This window comes from Bos grunniens, chromosome 16, assembly GCF_055505025.1.
Source record: "Bos grunniens cultivar Pamir isolate PY7600 chromosome 16, Bosgru_T2T1.0, whole genome shotgun sequence".
Lineage (NCBI taxonomy): Eukaryota > Metazoa > Chordata > Mammalia > Artiodactyla > Bovidae > Bos > Bos grunniens.
The window spans coordinates 58,455,647-58,471,467 of record NC_141180.1 but is presented as its reverse complement, the minus strand read 5'-3'; the positions used below and the strand labels follow the sequence as shown (position 1 = coordinate 58,471,467).

General features: G+C 37.2%; 1 long non-coding RNA gene across 2 annotated transcripts in view; it reads right to left on the bottom strand.

The window, feature by feature from the left end:
- LOC147356902 (uncharacterized) overlaps window positions 1–15,821 on the bottom strand; it is a 48,702-nt gene that overhangs the window by 30,737 nt on the left and 2,144 nt on the right. For both annotated transcript variants that reach the window (XR_015142824.1, XR_015142823.1), the window contains exon 3: window positions 291–378. This is a non-coding gene — a long non-coding RNA (uncharacterized LOC147356902). The remainder of the gene's footprint in view (window positions 1–290; window positions 379–15,821) is intronic.

The window sequence follows — 15,821 nt, the reverse complement described above, 5'->3', positions numbered from 1 at the left end:
CCTGGCCTAGTCTTTTTTTTTTTTTTCCACATGCAGCCCTGTCCTTTATGATATTGTTGTTACAAATTTTTACATCTACATATATTACAATCCCCATAGTACAATATTATAATTTTTTCATTAGGTAGTTATTTTCTTCTTTTTGTTGTGGTAAAAAGCAGATATAAAATTTATCATCTTATCTGTTTTTAAGTGTATAGTTCAGTAGTGTTACATATATGCAATCAGTTGTTTTTTCAAGGAATTAATAGACGGAAAATACCACCTTTTAAAATTATCCACATATTTACCTTTTCCTTTTCATTTCTCCTTGTATATAGATTTCCATCTGATGTAGTTTCTCTTCTTCCAGAGTACTTCCATTGGCATGAAGCGTATCTGTTTGAAGACAAATCCTCAAATTTTGTTCGTACGAAAATTTTTTAGTTATCTTTCATTTTGAAGAATACATTACCTAGCCATAGAATTCTAGGTTGATAATTTTAAATATGGGTCTTTAACAAGTGTTTTTTCCTAGTTTCTCTTCCCTCCTACTACCAATTTTCTTTAACAGTAATTTCTTCAATTCCCATGGTCTTATCTGATTCCTTGATACTAATGACTCCCAAAGTTTACTTCCACCCTCAGTCTAAGCTTTAGACACGTATTTCCAACAGTCACCAACTGCTGCTGACACCCCAAATAACCTGGGCAAAGGTGGACTCATTGTCTTTACTCCTAGTCTTTCTTCTATGTCTTTTACACTTGTTACTGCTGTGTTTAATTGATCCGTTGTGTCCAACTCTCTACGGCCCCATGGACTGTATGTAGCCCACCAGGCTTCTCTGTCCATGGAATTTTTTAGGCAAGAATACTGCAACAGTTGCCACTTCCTTCTCCAGGGCTTCCCAACCCAGAGATCGAACTAGCATCTCCTGGACTGCAGGCAGATTCTTTACAGCTGAGCCACCAGGGAAGACAAAATGTCAATAGCACTGGTAGGTTGCCAGCTATATTCTGAGCACTAAAACAAAGATAATTGACAAGTCTATATTCTTAGAGAACTTATGGTTCCTCTCTATAGCCTGGAGTATAAAGCAGGGTGATGAGAAAAAAATACATTTCAATGCCACCTACTTAATAGTTAGAACCTACTACAATTGACTAAAATCCTTCTTGTTTTTACCATTTCAGTGTATGTAATTGTAGATTCAGCAATAACTTGTAGTAGTAACACTGAGATTAATAACAGTGATGGGGAAATGGTTCCTGGAAATCATTTGAATTTCAGAATTTGCATTTGTTTGTGAGGAAATACTCCAGTGATGCACTTTACTAAATTATGAAACATAAAAATGATAATATGACTGCACATATAACTATAGTCTTTGGCTATGTCCTATAAAGTATATTCAAAATCTTTGGGGAATTTGGGGAAAGTCACTTTTCAGTGACTTATTCATGTATTTCCACATTTTAAAAACTATAGTCAGAGTTCCCTCATTTGTCCTATTACTTATTAGTTAGCACATGATTTAGAGTGCCTGAATGGTACTCCTCCCAATAGTAGTCATGCTTTTTAGTTTTCTCAATTAGTATTTATATTTTTGCCTTTATTTACTACTGTAGTATTATCTGATGCTATACTCGATTATGTATGTTTGACTCCATTGAAGATACTTATTCAACCAAATGATAGAATATTCAGAATGCACTGTGCTGAATACTGTGGGTGAGTAAAGGATATATCAAACTTTAGTCCTACCCTTAGGAGTTTACATTTTGTAGGGAGACAAGAAGTATACATATCTATAATGTAAGGTAAATGCTAGTAACTTCTTTAAGAAGGTTTCAGATACAATTTTAGCAAGTTTAGAGGAGAGACATTATATTTCTAGCTATGGAAAATCAGGGAAGGTATATATAAAATAGATAATCATAGTTATTTAAATGTAATTGGAAATTCCCAGCTACTGGACCCCAGCAATATCTAGAAGCCTTAGAGGAGGGTCCTGAGTTGCTCTGTCGCCTCCCTTCAGTGAAGTCCAGAGTTTCTCTATGGGGATGGAATGTACCCTGACTGTGCATGCTCTTGGCTCTTTCCTTGCTAACCCTGTTCTGGCTCTGTCAGGTGGGTTCCTAGCTCCTGCATAAAGGGATTTCTGCTCATGATAAATGTGGGTCATCTTGCTTTAATGGTGTCATTCTTGTGACTTTAGACATTCAAGTAGGCTTATGCACTTGGACATGGTAAGCCTGCACTAGATGTTTGCAGATTGAGTGCTGAAGGAATGGCTGATGAGTGAGAATGAGTGAATGACCAGCAGACAGGAAACAAAATCAACCCAAGAAGATCAGTTGCGTCCTGATTTCAGTATCGAATGTAAATTACCTAAGAGGACTCAGCCTTACTTTCTGAATGCCATTATAGGTGTTTGATAAATGTTTGTTGTACCTGGTGTTCCTTAAAAACCTCAATGTGTGCATTCATATTATAGCATTTACATTGTTAGGGAAAACTCAGTCTCCTTGTAAAAGGGATAATCCTGTTTCACTACTGGATAAATAGATCATTATTCAGTGTTTCCAACAGCTTTCCTAGAAATGACCCCTTTGGGGTTCAAAAATGGAACAAAAGTGATTAGATTTTATAAATGTTATGACACTTCTTATTACATATAGTATTCAATAAAAAGAAAATCCCACAAGACCGTTCTGTTTGTCCCATGGGTCTAATACCATAAAATTTCATTCTTACAGCATCTACATTTTGCCATTTGTTTGTCAAAAATGGGGTGGAGGTAAAAGTATTCTTTTTGCCAGTTTATGTGATGCCATAAAGCAGCATTTTTTCATTTTTCAACACTTATTAGCTCAGCTCCCCAGCTGTGCAGCACCACGCCCTGGTGTGAAATTGAGAGCGAGAACTCTGACAAGTTTATATTGGCCTAAATTTATAACTTTTCTTTTAGATGGGGGAAGGGTTGTGTGTGTGTTTTTAAAAGAACATTATAATTGTGTGATTTTGTATCACAAAACTTCTATTATGTGAAGTAAATAGCTTATGAGAATGATTTTCAGGATATCATGTTTGGCTCCCGTAAACAAATATAAACAGCTATGTAAATAGAGAAAAAGTGAGGTAGGAAGTTAGTTAACTGGTTAATGAACTGATTGACCCATTTAATCTGGGTGTTTTTATATCCTGCAAAATATATATATAACCTAGTGCCTTGCATGACAAATATGCTAGAAATTGTGAGCCAGTAGAGAAAAATATAAGTTCAAACTGTACTTAAATAGTTGTATTTTACTGTGATTATTCCTATAATCACTTCAAAGCTATATTTTCCTTGTTTTTTGGAGAGAAATTTCAAAAGGAACAACTTTAAATTGATTTCACAGAAGGTTTGGTATGGTCAGCAGAAAATGGGTTAAAACAATTACTGTAGCATGATGTAGCACATTAAAATGAAATGATTGACGACAAGCTAAAAATTTTAAGATAAACAAACTTAATCCTTGGCTTTTTTTTTTTTTCCCTGCTCTCACACACACACCCTAACACGTGATGAACAAGGAGGAGATTCTTAAAGCATTTTTAAGATCCATCTTGAGTGAGACAGTACAAGTAAACTCAGATAAAGCTTTTTATATTTATGTTGTGTGAAAGGCTTAAAAATCAACACAAAATCAAGCTTTCAGTCTTCTATGAAATAATACTTTACACTGAGAGGTAGAGTAGAAGAGCCTTTACAAATCCTATACAAGGCTTGAAAAATATGATCATATTCTCCCAGCTATGATTGGTGGTGGCTGGAGTGGGGAGATCCATGCGTTAAGACTTGGACAATGCTCAAGCTGGCACTGATAGTGAATAGAATGTTTATGTGCAGTCAATCAGAAGCAACTTTAATTGGCTTCATAGCTTAGTTTGCACATGTTTAATGCAAAATAACATTAGGAAATCTTCTAAGATAATTTTAAAAATCCAGGGCCTTCTTCAATGTAGTGAGTCCTTTTAATCCTAATCCTAATTTTATTCCAGGTGGAAAGCCAGCACACTGGACATTTCAGCAAGCACTTATAAAAGTGACATTAACTTTTATGCCAAGTGAAAAGATTATTCTATGAAAATAAATGAGGCATCTTTAAGAGAACTCACTGAAACCCAAATTCCATCATTTAACATGGCTTCCTTGAGGTACAAGGAAACTGCAACAGCAGGCAAATGGGTCTAGGATGCGACCAGTTACATGGAGAAACCTGTTTTAGAGCAGAGGGAACTGCATCTGGAAAGAAGAAGAAATGGTTTTACATATGTCACTTGGAACTTTGAACAACAGAAGAAAATAAGAACAATCTCTCAAGTAAAAACCACATGGCCAAAAGTTATACCCCGGTCATCCCAACCAGCCTTTATACACAGACCATATTTTAACTTGGGAAGACACAAACGACAAGCTAACTTTTAGAAACATCTCAGATCAGAGCTGATTCTTCTTTCTAAATAAAGGAGTGACATGGTCATGTATGTAACAAGGTAGCTCTGGCAACATAGAAATAACTTAAAGGACACTGATTGGGTAGATTGAAAGAGGCTATAGGGAGAGACTCATTGGTCCTTTTTAATAGACTAGGGAGAGACAAAGACTACCTGAATTTAGGTAGTGATTTTCAGGATGGAGCTGAGGGTAGATTGGGAAATCATAATGGGTCAGGACTGGGTTACTCTCTGGAATTGGAGATGAGGTATAGGACATAATCTAAAAAATGACTGCCTGCCAGTGTTCTGGTGAGGTTATTCCCAGGTGGTGCTAGTGATAAAGAATCCACCTGCCCATGCAGGACACGCAAGAAACACAGGTTCAATCTCTGGGTTGCAAAGATCCCCTGGAGAAGGAAATGGCAACCCACCCAAGTATTCTTGCCTGGGAAATCTCATGGACAGTGGAGCCTGGCAGGCTACAGTCCATGGGGTCACAAGAGTAAGATAAAACAGCGACTAAACCATTACCACCTAACTTGGCTAAACTTTGGAAGAGAAGATTTTATATATACATATACATATATATATATATATACACACATGCACACATATATATGTCATTATATACTATAATATATATTATAATAATATATATGTGTGTGTATATACATATATATATTTAAAAGACTTTGATTTCATTTTGAGAAGTGGTGAATACTAGATAATTTTAAATTAATGAGACACATGGATATGTGAGTAATCCCTGATTTTGTATCACTTAGTATGAGATTTTTTTCCTCTACTTGAGTTCAAATGACAGCCATCACAATGCAACTTCACTGGACTAGGCACAAAATAACCAAAAGGCTTAAATGAGCTTAAGTGAATCAACAGCAAAACAGCCAGGCCAGACAAAAACCTTCTTAGGGATAAATAAAGCACTTTTTTTCAAACAATGTAGGAGGTAGTCAAGACAGCTGAGCAGAGCAGCTTGGGCTGTAGCCATGTGGCATGTGGTGACATCTTTTGAGGACTGGATTTAGTCAACCACAGGTTAAGAAAGAAAATAATTATAAACAATGACAGCCTTAGAGAACAACAGCCATAGCCACAAATTAAAGTTCTCTCTTCAAAGGACTTCATTTTAAGATTCGGATCCCCAAATTATTGGCATGATTAGCATAACCCTTGAATATAAAGAGAAACCTTTTTTCTAACTTGTGACATGGACCACTATAGAAAAGTGGGGAAAAAATACTTGTTTCTTTACAGGACTTGGGTGTCTTTTCTTTCTTTCTTCTTTAGATCATGTGAATCTTTGAAATGAAATCCCTAGAGAGGCTTCTTGAATTGATCCTATTGAAAATGCCTTGGAGATCAGTGGGACGCAGTTAAGAAATGGCTGCCATTAGGTACAAAGAGTCTGGCTGATGTTTTAATACCACACTCCCTGGTTTTCTTCTTTTCCTAACTCAGAAATGAACAAGCCCCTGAATGATGTGATGAGGGAAGCTTAGCGCTTTGCACAATGCACAGCTTATAAGAAAAACTGCATGTACCTTGTGTTTATGACCAGGGCCATGGGTCAAAATGAAAAATCACGACCTGTGTGAACTGAAGTAATCAAGACATTTCATTTGCAGTATGTCTTTATGCTTTCTGGAAGTTTGTTTTAAGACAAGGAATATATTTATTGATAGTTCAGTCTTTTTTCTGGTCTAACGAATGGCTTAAAGACAATGATGAGATTTGAGTCTGTGTGTGTGTGTGTTGAAGGAAACTCGGAATTTACTTTCTCTAGCCCCATTCTACCAAGTTTTCCCTGAATAAGCAACAAATTGGTGGTAGCTATTACCCCAAGTGGTTTCCAGATGTTAACCATGTGACTGAGCAGAAATGTTCTCTGACTAGAGAGGTAAGTGATGGGAATTGTTAGTATATGTGATGATTTTCATAACCATGAAGCACACTTTTTTGTCTATCAACTCCACCTGCATGATGTAAAAAACCTACATAAAGGGGATACTTTTCGTGGAGAAGAGGAAGATTTAAATCTATATAGCATATGTGAATCTTTTTTTAAAACAGGAAATAAACAATGAAAGCTGGTTATTCCTTATCTTTAAATTTTAGATTTAAAATTTTATGTTTGTGCTCTATAGAAAGGGATATACATTCTTACAGTCTATGTTATGACAAGCCTTTTTGATGTCTTTCATAGTCTAGTTAAAATTTGCTGCTAAATTGTTTTCAGCTAACGTTGAACACTGATGTGCTTTATATTTTTTTTTGTTAAGAAAAATAAATAATTCACACTTTTGCAAGTGGAAGGTATGTACTTTTTTCTGGCTTTCATGAAATTATATTATTATTAGAAGCAAGTGCCAGCTAACTTTATGGGTGGCATTTCTCACAGAGAAGGAAGACATGAATCAATATTTTTATTAGAGTCAACCCACTTGTGTTCATAAACAGAATATTATTAATGTTTTTCCATTTAGACTTCCATGCTAGTAAGAAGAATATACAAATTGTTAGAAGAAAGAAATAAACTACCCGGATAAACAGTTTTTCAAAGACCATCACTGTTGCAAATTGAAGCAAGAAGTTGTGATTTTTGCCAGTGAAAGTTCCAAAAGCTAGTGTTCAGTGTTTTTAAAAATGGAAATTATTAAGTAGATTGCTTATTTCTCTCTTGTGCTTTTCCTAATGACACAGCTGTAGTGAATGATATTTGCGAACATCCTTTGTCTATTACACATTCTATAATAATTGCGTAAATATAAACTAATGGGGAGAATGGGAGAAAAACTTAAACAACAGTTCTATCCCCACATGTGCGGATGCGTGTGCACATGCCCACACGTGCACACACACACACACACACAAATACACAACTGCAGCCTGCCTTCAAGTGAAGAATCATTGCACAGGTTTTAGCACAGTGGCAACATTAAATGGAAGCTCTTTATTTTTTGACTTAAAAATTACAGCCATTTATTAAGTCAGAAGTCTAGGCACAGCATGGCTCAGCTGACTCTTTGCTCTATGATTCAAAAATCAAGGTTTTCTCAAGGTTTTGAGGATAAACCTACTTTGAAGCTCATTCAGGCTGTGGGGCAGAGTTCAGTTCCACGTGTTTGTAAGACTGAGTTTCCCAGTTTCTTGTCAGCTATTTTCACATTCTGGCGGCTGCCTGCATTCTCTGGCTTACAGTCCCCTGCCTCCAGCTTGAAAGCCAGCAACAGGGAGTCAAGTCATTCTCAAGGTTTGCATCATCCCTTCTGCATCATCCATCCACCGGGTCTTTTGCCTTCCTCGTCTGTTTTCGAAGGCTCCGGTGATCACACAGCAACCAGGCTAGACAAGATCTTTATTTTCATTGGTATTTTAGGGCCATCATGGGGGAGTGGGAAGTGGGAGACAGGAAAGTAAATGGTCAAATGTGTAAATGTGGGGTTTGTGGTGGCCATGCGTACCAGAGGAGCAGGTAGGTGGGGCATTTGGGCTCCATAAGGATCAGACAAAGGAAGAGAAGATAGATTTGAGATTTGAAGAATGAATGAGCAAGTAAAGGAGGGGAGAGATATCCCTGGCTGAGAGATTAGAAGGGGAAAAGGGGAAGGGGCGCAGCGTGGGCACAGCACATCGGGAGAACTCTTCCTGTTCAACACGATGAAAAGAGTAGGACAGACTGGTTGTCTCCAGGAATAAACAGGGAAATAAATAGAGAGTGTTCCTGAAGAGTGTTTTGAAAACTCCTTTTGTAAAAGCAAACTTTATATTAGATGTAAAAGCACCTTTGAAAGAAAGAATTGTGAGGAATCTTTTTACTATCGAGGCACTGGGAAGAGAGAGATGGAAAAAACCCAATGTGTCTTCCAAAAGGTCAAAGAAATAGACACTCATTGAAATACAAATTATACCATATTTAATTTGTCTGATATATATAGACTTGAAGATGTATATCACGCTTTCTTAAAATGAAGCATTCCCATAAAAATGACCTCATTTCCTTGTTCTTGCTATGCTCAGATATGCAAGTATCATCTTCCAGAAAAAGAGTTTTCTAAATAGGGTAACTTGATCTCAAGAGTTTACAGGATAGTCCTTTGGATTGCAGAAAGAAGATATTAAAATTGTTTATATCTTATTTTTATCCCAAGCTTTCAGATTTCTACTTTTATTTATGTTGCATATGCATATACTGAATTACTAAATAATACATTATATAACATACATAAATATAAGAGATATGCTAAAATCTTTTTAGTGATAGAGTACATATAATGAAAAAATTCTGGAGACAATCTCTATAGAAGTTAATCATGTTTCTCCTACCAATGAAGCTGGATGATATGGTAGCTAGCGCGAGGTGGACAGTGCTAAGGTTTAGCTGAGGATTTAAGCAGAGGCTTCTCATAAGCCCTGCTTGTTGGGAACAGGATGGATATTGTCAACATTAATCTCATAATTAAACACAGAAGAGCATGGAGCACCTGAGGTCCACACTTTTCTAGGGAGTCGTTTGGTGGATTCAGAAAACCCCCAAAGTGCACTGGGGTATGTTTGTCTCCCTTTCACTTGAGGTGGCCCATAACTTTAAGCTGAATCACAATCTCTTAAAAGAGACCATGACCATCCCCTCTCCAACATGACCATCAATTTAACAGCCTTGTCACAGGACAATGTCCTATCTTCACAGGCTGGTTGACCTGTGTGTTCCAATCACATATGCCACATTTTAAGCAACCACCCTTTCTGGATTATGGCTCATTCTTTTCCTTGTCCTTATGACCTAGTTCTTCTTTTCACTCAGGTTCATATCTTAGGTTTGCTTTATTCCCACTACAGAATTTCTTGACAAGGCATTTTGTGATTTTTCAAAAAGTTCTGCTTTCCAAGTGAAGCTGGAGACTGGTCTTTATTGTGATCCTGGCTTCGGCCTTGTCTGGTTGTCCACATTTCTGGCTCTTCCTGGCTACTGCCAATATGACCAACACCAGGTATATTTCTACTGGGTTGTTGAGTTTTACCCCTCCTTCATACTTTTTCTTCAAAATATAACTCAATTAAAAGTATAATTCAATTCCAACAAGTAATATTTAGGATTCCATTCTAGGCATCTCAGGAAGATGAGTAAAATAGGTCTCGCAAGTAAAATAGGTCTTGTACCTAAGGAAATTATGGTTTAGCAGGTAACAGGGTTGGAGAAGGAAATGGCAACCCACTCCAGTGTTCTTGCCTGGAGAATCCCAGGGATGGGGGAGCCTGGTGGGCTGCCGTCTATGGGGTTACACAGAGTCGGACACGACTTAAGCCACTTAGCAGCGGCAGGTAACAGAGCTGAGAGGAAAACTATTTAAATTTAGGTTTTGTACCTCAAACCAAATGCACCTTTCACCACACAACACTGACAATTTGGTCTAAATTAGTTGAAATTGTGTGTGGATTTGTAGATTTTCAACACTGTTTAATAAAAATGTATCTTTTCACATAAATTCTTATATTCTCTTAAACTCTGTGAAGGCAAATGAAACAAAATCATACAAATGAAAATACGTAATGAGTGCCAAATTAACTTTCTGAATAATCACTGCCTAAAACTCCTGTTTTGTCCCTTGCATCTATTTACCTAAATAATGACAGTAGCACATAACATAACATTTACCCTCTTACCCATTTTTAAGTGTACAGTTCAGAAGTGCTAAGTATAGTCACATTGCTGTGAAGTAAGTCTCCAGAGCTTTCTCATCTTTTAAATGTGAAATTCTATACACATTAAGGGTTCCCAGGTGGCGCTACTGGTAAAGAACCTGCCTGCCAATGCAGGAGACATAAGAACTGCAAGTTCCATCCCTGGGTTGGGAAGATCCCCTGGAGAAGGAAACGGCACCCCACACCAGTAATCTTGCCTGGAGAAGTCCATGGTCAGAGAGGCCTGGCAGGCTATGTCTGTGGGGTCACAAAGAGTCGGACACGACTGAAGCGACTTAGCACAGCACAGCACACTTAAGCAGCAATGCTTCTTTTCTCACTTGCCCTGGCCCCTGGCAACCATCATTCTAATCTCTGTTTCTATGAATTTGACCACTCTAGGTACTTCATATGTGAAATCATAGAGTATGTGTCCCCTTGTAACTGGCTTATTTCACTCACCGTAATGTCCTCAAGGTCCTCTCATGTTATAGCATGTAACAGGATTTCTTTCCTTTTTAAGGCTGAATAATATTCCATTGTATTATATACATTACTTTGTCTTCACTCATCTCTTGATGGACATTTGGGCTGCTTCCATCTTCTGACCATTTTGAATATTACTACTATAAACATAGGAGTACAACTATCTCTTCAAGACCCTGCTTTCAGTTTTTTTTTTTTTTTAATATATTTACTTGTATCCATTTTTAACCTATACAAAGAAAATTTTCCCTTAAAGGCTCACATTTTGCCAGCATTTTGTTAAAAAATTCTCTGAAAGTATAATTAGACAAAGGAATGGTATTTGCCTTTAGAATATGAATTAAAGAGGATTTTACAGTTTCTGTATATTCTAATAAAATATAGATATGACAATAGAAAATCCATAGTCATACTTTTACATAAATATTTTCCATTGATCAATGATAGAGATATATAGATAACTAGAAAGTAGTTCACTTCAGAATAAATTGCACTTACTTTATAAATTGCAAAGATGGATTGGTATGATCTGATTGTTTTTTTAAAAGATCCTTTAAACCCTCTTTTTCCTGGTTTTTAGAAACCATCAGGAAGAAAGTAGAGACTAAAGGTACTAAAATCAGCCACACAAGGAAGAAGGAAAATTATATTTGCTGATATTTCTGACACTACTCAACAAAAGTGTGTGCAGTATAATAAAGAGTTTTGAGCCATAATATTAAAAGCATAATTAAATATATTTATAGAAGTGGCATGTGTCACAAATTTAAATTCCTTCATGATCATAGAATCACAGAACTTGAGAGCTTACCAAGCCCTACTCCTTGATTTCATAGTTGGAAAAATTGGTCCAAAGAGACTAAATGGCCTGTATAATGTTACATAGCTTGTTACTCCTGAAGTTGGAATATCACTTCAATACTCTGCTCATTGCATGCTATTATGATTACATCTATATTTCATCTGTTCTTAAATGAATGTGCAGGATATAAACGTTCAGACTGTATTAATAGGGAAATTGCTCTTTTTACTTTCCTTTTTTTTTTCTCAAAAAATATACATGTATGGCATGCATCATCTTCCCCCCCAGCCCATGGGACAGTCTGAAGACTGAGCCTTCCCTGCCCTCAAGGGAGTAGTATCTGGCTAGGCATTGCTAATAACTCTTTCTCTGAAATTGAGGAGCCATCAGGATCTGTCATGCAAGAGTAAAGAATGGATGGGAGAGTCCACAGACATTATGAAGATCAATAGAGGGATTCCCAAGAGGAGTATAAGGACTTAGAGGAAGTTGACTAGGAGGTGTTTCCAGAAAGTAGCCTAGAAATACGGAAACTCATCACAGAAAGAGCTCAAAAGAGAGATGATCCCTTTCCTAAAGAAGAGTCATATGGCAATGCAGAGAACACTGTTCCAGTGTCCAGTCACATAGACTGACACCTAGCCTATGTTTGAGGCAGAAACTTCCACTGTCCTCATCCAAGGCCTAGACACTGCTTTGATGTGAATCACTCTGACTGTCAACAATACAGCAGGAGAGGTAAGTGCCCATACTCCAGGACTGTATTTAGTCCACATTTGAGTAAGTCATGTATCATCCCCACCATGCTGCCTCAGCCCAATAGACAATGCCCCCGCTGACCTCCTCGTCTGCAAAGACCCCATGTATGTATGCCATGTATATCTAGCAGGAATAGTGGGGTAAAGTAGGAGGACTCCTCACATCTATATCCAGAAGCACTAAACTGAAAAAATTTAAGGTCCCTAGAATTGAGAAGATAACTATACTAAAGTTTATAATCTCATATAGCCATTCATTTCTTAAAAGTTCAGTTTTATTGTTTAATAAGAATTCAAGACCTTTAAGTGTTTTCTACTTTTTCTTTCATAAAACATAAGGAGAAAGTATAAAGGAATTTACTTTGCTAACTTACAAAATTTACAAAGTTACCTAATGTTGAGACATTCTGTCCACTATGTATCAGTTATATATGTGTGTGTGTGTGTGTGTGTGTGTGTGTGTGTGTGTATGTGTTTCTCTGTCCCTTGGAATAATGCAACAGATAAAAACCAACCAATGGAGAGGGTAAGATTTGATGCTCTAGAATGATGAAAGCAAATATAAAAACTGTCTTGTCTTCATGACTAAAGTGATTCCATTTAACTGTCATCATTTGAAACTACCAAATGGAAATACAAAAAACCTCAAATAGCCAAGCTATCTTGAGAAAGAAGAATGGAACTGGAGGAATCAACCTACCTGACTTCAGGCTCTACTACAAAGCCACATGTCTTGATGACTGTATGGCACTGGCACAAAGACAGAAATATAGATCAATGGAACAAAACAGAAAGCCCAGAGATAAATCCACGCACATATGGACACCTTATCTTTGACAAAGGAGGCAAGAACATACAATGGATTAAAGACAATCTCTTTAACAAGTGGTGCTGGGAAAACTGGTCAACCACTTGTAAAAGAATGAAACTAGAACACTTTCTAACACCATACACAAAAATAAACTCAAAATGGATTAAAGATTTCAACGTAAGACCAGAAACTATAAAGAGGAGAACATAGGCAAAACACTCTCTGACATACATCACAGCAGGATCCTCTAAGACCCACCTCCCAGAATATTGGAAATAAAAGCAAAAATAAACAAATGGGACCTAATTAAACTTAAAAGCTTCTGCACAACAAAGGAAACTATTAGCAAGGTGAAAAGACAGCCTTCAGAATGGGAGAAAATAACAGCAAATGAAGCAACTGACAAACAATTATTCTCAAAAATATACAAGCAACTCCTACAGCTCAACTCCAGAAAAATAAATGACCCAATCAAAAAATGGGCCAAAGAACTAAATAGACATTTCTCCAAAGAAGACATACAGATGGCTAACAAACACATGGAAAGATGCTCAACATCACTCATTATCAGAGAAATGCAAATCAAAACCACTATGAGGTACCATTTCACGCCAGTCAGAATGGCTGCAATCCAAAAGTCTACAAGCAATAAATGCTGGAGAGGATGTGAAGAAAAGGGAACCCTCTTACACTGTTGGTGGGAATGCAAATTAGTACAGCCACTATGGAGAACAGTGTGGAGATTCCTTAAAAAACTGGAAATACAACTACCTTATGATCCAGCAATCCCACTGCTGGGCATACACACTGAGGAAACCAGAAGGGAAAGAGACACGTGTACCCCAATGTTCATCGCAGCACTGTTTATAATAGCCAGGACATGGAAGCAACCTAGATGTCCATCAGCAGATGAATGGATAAGAAAGCAGTGGTACATATACACAATGGAGTATTACTCAGCCATTAAAAAGAATACATTTGAATCAGTTCTAATGAGGTGGATGAAACTGGAGCCTATTATACAGAGTGAAGTAAGCCAGAAAGAAAAACACCAATACAGCATACTAATGCATATATATGGAATTTAGAAAGATGGTAACAGACAGCAAAAGAGACACTGATGTATAGAACAGTCTTATGGACTCTGTGGGAGAGGGAGAGCGTGGGAAGATTTGGGAGAATGGCGTTGAAGCATGTATAATATCATGTATGAAACGAGTCGCCAGTCCAGGTTCGATGCACGATACTGGATGCTTGGGGCTGGTGCACTGGGACGACCCAGAGGGATGGTATGGGGAAGGAGAAGGGAGGAGGGTTCAGGATGGGGAACACATGTATACCTGTGGCGGATTCATTTCGATACTTGGCAAAACTAATACTGTAAAGTTTAAAAATAAAATAAAATTAAAAAAAAATGAAACTACCAAATATACTACTCTAAATGGCTAATTTTTCAATCTATTTTTTTTAAAACTAATAAATATGTTCTTAAGGATTTCTAAATATATAGCAGCAAACTAAATTCCAACACTATCATTTATATCTTTAGATCCAAATTGGGCTTAAAACCCTGCAAAAAGGGAGGGTTGGTTATTGGTTTTTTGTTTTTACTTTGTTTTTGCTTTTATTTACCTGTTCTTCTGAGTTTAAACAATGAAGTTACCAAAAGGGTATCAGCAAAAGGCATATAGATTAGCTGAGAGGAAATGAGTAACAACAACAACAAAAAGAAGAGATCCACAAAGAGTAAAAGAGTGTGTGAACAAAAATCTCCCAAGGATAACTCTTCCCCCAAGTTCAAAAGGGCAAAAGATCCACCATAAAAAGAAGCAAACAACCATCCTGAAACTTAATTACATTTCAAAGTAATGGATGAAAAGACCATGAAAGTTACAAAACAAAGTTACATGAAAGGAACAAAACATTATTTTTTTTCAATAGTTGCCTACCAGATGGCATTTCTAAATACAGTAATCTAAAACCTTCTGTTTGTTCTATAAATAAAGATGAAAGGAATAGCAACAATAGCTAAGCACTGAAATCACTGGAAACAAAGGGGTATTTTGATTAGGTTTGGAAAAATCTGGCTTATTCCAATAATGATCCTAAATCTGGGAAGGCTCAAGTTTTAGGTGAAACTCAGAATCCCAGCACGTTCAGGTACCTGCTTAAACTAATGCTCCTTCAAGGTGAACTGATGCTCATTCAAGGTATACGAGCAAATCAGGAATTAAAACCAGGACATTTGGGGATATCTGAAGAAACACAGGAACTCCTAATTGATTAAGACTCTGAAGAGCTATAGTTTAATTCCCAGAAGCACTTTTTTTTTTTTCCTAAAATAAAATAGTTGGAACATACACTGATTTTTGTGAACTCATGTATAAAATGTATGTAACAGTTAAAGTCCTGGACTTTGGAGTCAGATCGGGAAGATCTTCTAGAGAAGGAAATGGCAACCCACTCTGTCCATGGGATCCTGGAGAATCCCATGGACAGAGGAGCCTGCTGGGCTACAGTCCATGGGGTCGCAAAGAGTTGGACACGACTGAGCGACTTCACTATCTATCTAGAACCAATATATGAATTCAGGCTCTACAAATGACTAGCAGTATGACCTTGAGCCAAGTTCTTTAGCCCTCTGAGCCTCACTGGCCAAAACAGATAGTAATAGTACGCAGTTTTGTTACCAACCAGGTTTTGTGGGCTCCTTAATCAACAGGAACTGATAAGAGGCTGGACAAAAAATTCAGACAAGGCTTTATTGGAGGCCCTGCTGCAGCAGAGGGGAGGAAGAAC